Consider the following 6,000-nt stretch of genomic DNA (forward strand, 5'->3'; position numbering starts at 1 on the left):
CGAGTCCCAAGCAGCCACATGAACCACTTCTTTAAAAAGATAATGTATTTATTATTATTTATTAATTTGACAACAAATGTGTCTTACTGCTTCCCCAGTAAGACTGACGTCTTGACTGCTCATGTAAGAGGTTGTTATCAGGCTGGAGCCAATCACCTACAACTATTTTTTCACACCAGTCATAGCCAGATATTTGCATGTGACAGAGACAGAAATACAGAACAAAAAATTTATTTTTTGACACACACCAATATAGATGACATGATTACCTCCAATCATTGTCCTGAATCACATTTTATTTTAAAATGACCTTTCATTTTAGTGCAAAAGTCTAATATATATCTAATATATGTTCCAATATCTGTGATAGAATAGCTATATATTTACAGACACTTTTTTTAAATTAAACTTTCAAATATTCCATTCTGATCCTTTTTTATTTGATGGAAGATTCACTGATAAAAGTTTAAAGGTTTAAAAATTTAATATTTTTCTAAGTTGCTCATTAAATCTTTGAGAACATAAAAACCTGTCTGTTGTCCCCATCAACCAAACAATATCAGGTGCTCTGTAGCACCTGTGACCTAAATAAACTTCCTTTACAAAGAAATAGTACAGTATAATAAGTGGTATTGGGGTTTTTACTGTGTAGAGAAACTGTTGGTGGGCCCCAAAGAGGTTTTAACCAGAGCTGAATACCTTGTTCAAACAAGGTAACACAGATTCACTGTAAAGCTGTGACACCACGGGTGCAGTGGGTAGATGATGGTCCTTGTGTTGGCACAAGCAGCTGCACGCAATGCAACCGATGCTAATCTTGTAGTTGTTGTGCTGAGATCCATACTCGCTCACTCACTCACACACACAGTGTAAAATTACAATTTTTTTTTTTTTTTAAAGTGCAACCAAATCAATTATACATGCAGGTTTGACAGTCAAAATCTATTTGTCTCATATTTCACCTGCAAGTACACACGAGACTGTTCTTCTGCTAAACCTTTTTTTCAGCAGGTAGCCACCTGGAAAGTTTAGCCAAAATTCACTTTGAGCGGGGAAAAAAAATCCCATTGTCATTCCAAGGACTTCAGTTAGTGGTGCTGTGTCAAGGCTGCTGGTGTGGCTCACTTGAGCTCTTAACATATTGTGTTCTGACCTGAGACAGACCTGGGACTCACCTTATTTTTGAGGGTGTTTTTTTTAAAACCCTAAATCACAACCTCTTCTTAAACCTCATGAACAAGTGAAATCCTAAGTAATGATAAAGCAAATCCAAATGCAAAACACAGCTTAATGGCGTGATGAACCTCTGACTTATTTAGCCACCACTCCCCCAAACTCCTAGCACAGACGGTTGTCCTCTAAACAGGGAGCTGTTACCTCTCAGTGACCTCCATAGCTGCAGCCAGTGCAACAACATAGCCTTACGGCCTGGCATGAGAATAATTGTCTGTTTAAATACTTTCTCAAAGGTTGAGAAATGACTGACTCACAGGAGCCAAGAATTAAACATAACCCATATGCAGTTTGAGAAAAACTAACTAACCCCTATGATTCAGTCTTGTAGAACCACCTTTATTGATAAGATCTTGAAATAATCCTTTTCTGTATAATTATCAGTCTTATTGTGGAGAAACTTTAGCTTGTTTTCGCTGCGGTTTGCAGCCATTCATTTATGCACAGCTGTTTTAAGGTCTGACCACAGCATTTCAATCAGGTTGAAGTCTGGACTTTGGCTTGGATATTGCAACACCTTGATTCTTTTCTTTTTCAGCCATTCTGTTATAGATTTGCTGCTGTACTTGGGATCACTGGCCTGCTGCATGACCCAGTTTAGGCCAAGCTTTAACTGTCAAGCAGATGACTGCATATTTGTCTCTAGAATAATTTGGTAAGAAGACTTTATGGGTGACTCAGTGGCTGTGAGGTGCACAGTTCCTGTAAACGAGCATAAATCATCACCCTTCCACCACAGGTAGGAGGTGTTTGTGCTGATATGTTGTGTTTGGTTTTCACCAAACATAGCAGTGTGCATTATGGACATCTGTCATCTGTCCAAAGGACATTATTCCACAAGTCTTGTGGGTCTGTTCCATTGGCTTTGCACTAGTGATGGGACGTTCTGTATCGAGGCTTCGGAGCGTGTGTCGAGTAATGGAGGGGGCGTTTCCGCGAAGCGCGTATCGAGGCTTGCTTCATTTATGGGAGGAGCTGAAAATGATGACGTCCGAAGCCTCGCTGCCCGGCTGTACCACGTGACTGGTTCATGAAGTGGTTCGAACTTTGCCGCGAGATATGACAGCGATATAAACCCCTCAGACTTCATTCAAAAATGTGGGTGTTTGATGGAGAGTTGCGGTTAGTGAGAGTTTGGAGACCGTTTGGAGGTTTATGAGAGTGAGGAGAGAAAGTCAGGAGAGAATGGAGCCAGCTAAGAAGAGGAGGATGTCCTCCCCTGTGTGGGAACATTTTGATCTTATTCCTCCCAACAAGGTATTTCTACAGAAGATGTATTTTCATGATACTGATGGTGCAATACAATTTATGTTGAGCTGTCTTGACTTTTGTACAAGGTGAAGTGTTTGCTATGCGCCAGGGAGCTGGGATATAACAGCAACACCTCATCCATGCTTAGGCACTACAGAGCTTTGCATGAGAATAAGGGGGACACCGATCGTGGAGCAAGACCAGGTGAGCCATCAAATGCAATGATAATATAGGATGCAGTAATGTTACTAAATGATATAACAATATTATACAACTGTTATAAGTTACGTGTGTGCTATTTATATTTGTGCTTTATCTTTATTGTCTTTCCTCAGGAGAACAATCTCAAATAGATGAAGACCTGGTCAGCATGGTGATTGAGGACTCCCAGCCATTTAGCATTGTGGAGGACAAAGGATTCAAAAGATTTGTTAAATCATTAAATCCTAGCTATGTTCTCCCCACTAAAAAGGTCATAAAAGCAGTGAAAATTTAGTTTTTACAGAATAAAATGTGAACAGGCAGGATACCTCAACGTTACAAAAGCACAACTACTGTCCACACCCCAACCACACCTCACCTCACAGTAAATGATCATTTCCATTTCAAGCATTTCCAAATAATCATTTCCCATACTGCCACTATAAATATACACAGTATACTGCCATCACTACAATATACATGTTTTACACACTCCTTTTGTTGTTGACATTTACAGGCTGTGTGCAAAATGCCACACTCTTCAAATTCATGCCAGCTATTATTTTTACGTCCAGTAGGTGTCCTGCTAGAGCAAATGAAGCTTCATGAAGCTTCGCGTTGGGGTGAACCAATTGGTTCACAAATCTGCTGGGCCATCCTCTCCTGAGAAGACTGTGGTATTTCATTAACACACACCTAAACACTCCAGACCACCAAGTGCAAAAGCTGCTCACACCTGCTGACGATTAGTTAATCAAGTCCATTTGATTAGCAGCACCTGGCTGCTCTTAACTTCTATGGAAGCCTTAGCTGTGTACTTGTTTTTCACAGCACTCTCTTTTTCTCAAGACAATAACATCCAATAAGGAAAAAAAATGTCTCAATAAAGCCGAGCCGCCTCTTGTTCTCGCAGTACTTCTTTATTTGGAGTGTGTAAATTACACTACATCAAAACTCTTTACAGTAACTGAGGATAGTTTGGTGTACAGTACGTGGTAACATATCCCTTTAACACATCATACACAACATACGACACACAGCTGCTGCGTCACATGAAACCAAATACAGTGTTTTTGTTGGCAAGAGAATCAGGGGGAAAATGACATGCTATGCAGAAATGACAGATGTTTTCGTGATACTACGGCAAAGACTCATGATTTTAAAATGTGACCGTGGAAACCAGATACAGCAGCTGTGCCAAATGCTTTTTTCCCCCCTTACACTTAAATGAGAAAATAAACTCAAATGAAGTTTTAAATGAGATAAAGAGAGATCATGGAGAGATCTCACTAGAAAGGATGTGCAGCAGGTTAGGATGAGGATAGAGACAGAAACATACTAAATGAATTAACTGATGAACTCTGGATCACACCTGTGGTCCCAGACAGGTGCTCAGACTTAAATTTCAGTAGGGAAAACAATCCATGCGTCTCCAGTGGATTACTGGATTTGCTTAACTATGCTAACAATTTCACAAATTTCTGCAACTATGGATAAAAACAGCAGCTGTGTGTGAGGCTGGACAATAAAGAAGGAGAAAAAGACTTTTACTTCTAGGCAGAGAGAGATCACACTAGAAAGGATATGCAGCAGGTTAGGATGAGGATAGAGACAGAAACATACTAAATGAATTAACAGTGTGTTAAGTTGGAAGGAGTACTTTAAGGAGCTGATTACTGAAGAAAATTAAAGAAGAAGATAGATGAAGGAAGAGGATTGGTAAGGAGGAAGTGAGGGGCTATAAAAGTGATGAAGATATGGGAACGTTGTTGGCAGAAGTGACAGAGACGTTCAAGATAGGCCCTTTTTGCTTCCAACAGTAATGGACGGGTTGACAGATGAGTTCAGGCAAGAGTATGCATGGTCTATGATGATTGCAGACAAGACTGATCTTTATTGAGAGTAGAGAACAGCTGTAAAAGAGGCTGAAGAGGTGGAGGTATGCGCTGGAATAAAGAGGAACATAAGTGAGACAGAATACATGTGTGTGAATGAGAGGTGGAATGATGAAGCTGCAAGGAGTAAAGACAGTGAAGGCAGATGAGTTTAAATTCCTAGTATCAACCACCCAAACCAAGAGATTGTGCACAAGAGAAATGAAGAAGAGATTGCAGGCAGGGCGGATGGAGTGGGAATGCTAAAAACAGCTTGCTTTAACGGCTTTTTTCTTATCTGTCCCCCTGTGCAACGCACAACTTCCATCAATGAAGATTTAAAAATAAGAAAATGAGAGAAACCTAAAGCTCTAAAGCCAGCTCTTCTGCAGCTCAGCTTTAGACTGAGCTAAACGTATCACATTTAATGACGAATCCTTCTCCACATATTACATCATAGTGCAGCTGTTTGTCCTACATTCGTAACCAGCTCACTTTTTGTTCTTTTTGTTACATTTGAAATTAAATGCGTAGGCTAAGCTAAATTAAATGTTAGCTAAGCATAGCAAGCTATTTATTTAAAATCACAAAAGCAAAAGTTTATTTTTAAAGTTGCGCCATGAAAGAAAAAGTGTGCTCCTCTGGGCCAACTTGGATAATGCATGAAAAACAGAAGCACACAACATTCACCTGACTGCAAGCATACATCATTTCCTATTTTCCTGAATTCATGAGACAATTGGGGCATGTGAGTTTTATAGATGGTGCTGTTACAGGCTATTAGCTGGATAATGCAGTGTTTCTGAAGGCATCAGCTGAACTAATAATACCTCAGGATGCAAGCAGCAGCATCTAAAATGCATTCAGGCTGACAAACACGTCCGTCTCCCAATGTTTCCAATCTAAGCCACAATAAAACTCAGCCAATAAATCAGGCAGGGGGTAACAAATTCAAGCACTTAATAGATATATGCACTTCTGAACTTTGAATAAGTCTTGTGAAAGCCTCAATGAAAAATATTCCTCAGAAAATCCAAGATAAGAGATTCAGAACAACTGGATGTCTTTATGTCAAGTGAAGTGCAGTACACGTCTGTGAATTTGGCAGTTTTGTCATAAACCGATATAAAATGAATAATATGTGCATAAATACGTGAAAGGAACCAGAATCATTTCACAAGATAAACCAATTTCACAAAAACTGAGGATATTTTATAAGTTTTGGCTAAATTACAAATAAGCTATCAGAACCTTTTCTCTTTCAGATGCAGCATTATTAAGCGGTGTAATGATTGTCACACTGCAGTAAATGCTGTCTGGATTATTTGTATAAGTCTGACTTGTATCAACTTATCGGGTTGATTTCTGAGACTTGAACTGAATTAGAACTTCAAAATTCTCAAAGGTCATAAGCATATAATCATAAGAACTGTACTGTGGC

Source organism: Astatotilapia calliptera, chromosome 17 (genome assembly GCF_900246225.1).
Source record: "Astatotilapia calliptera chromosome 17, fAstCal1.2, whole genome shotgun sequence".
NCBI lineage: Eukaryota > Metazoa > Chordata > Actinopteri > Cichliformes > Cichlidae > Astatotilapia > Astatotilapia calliptera.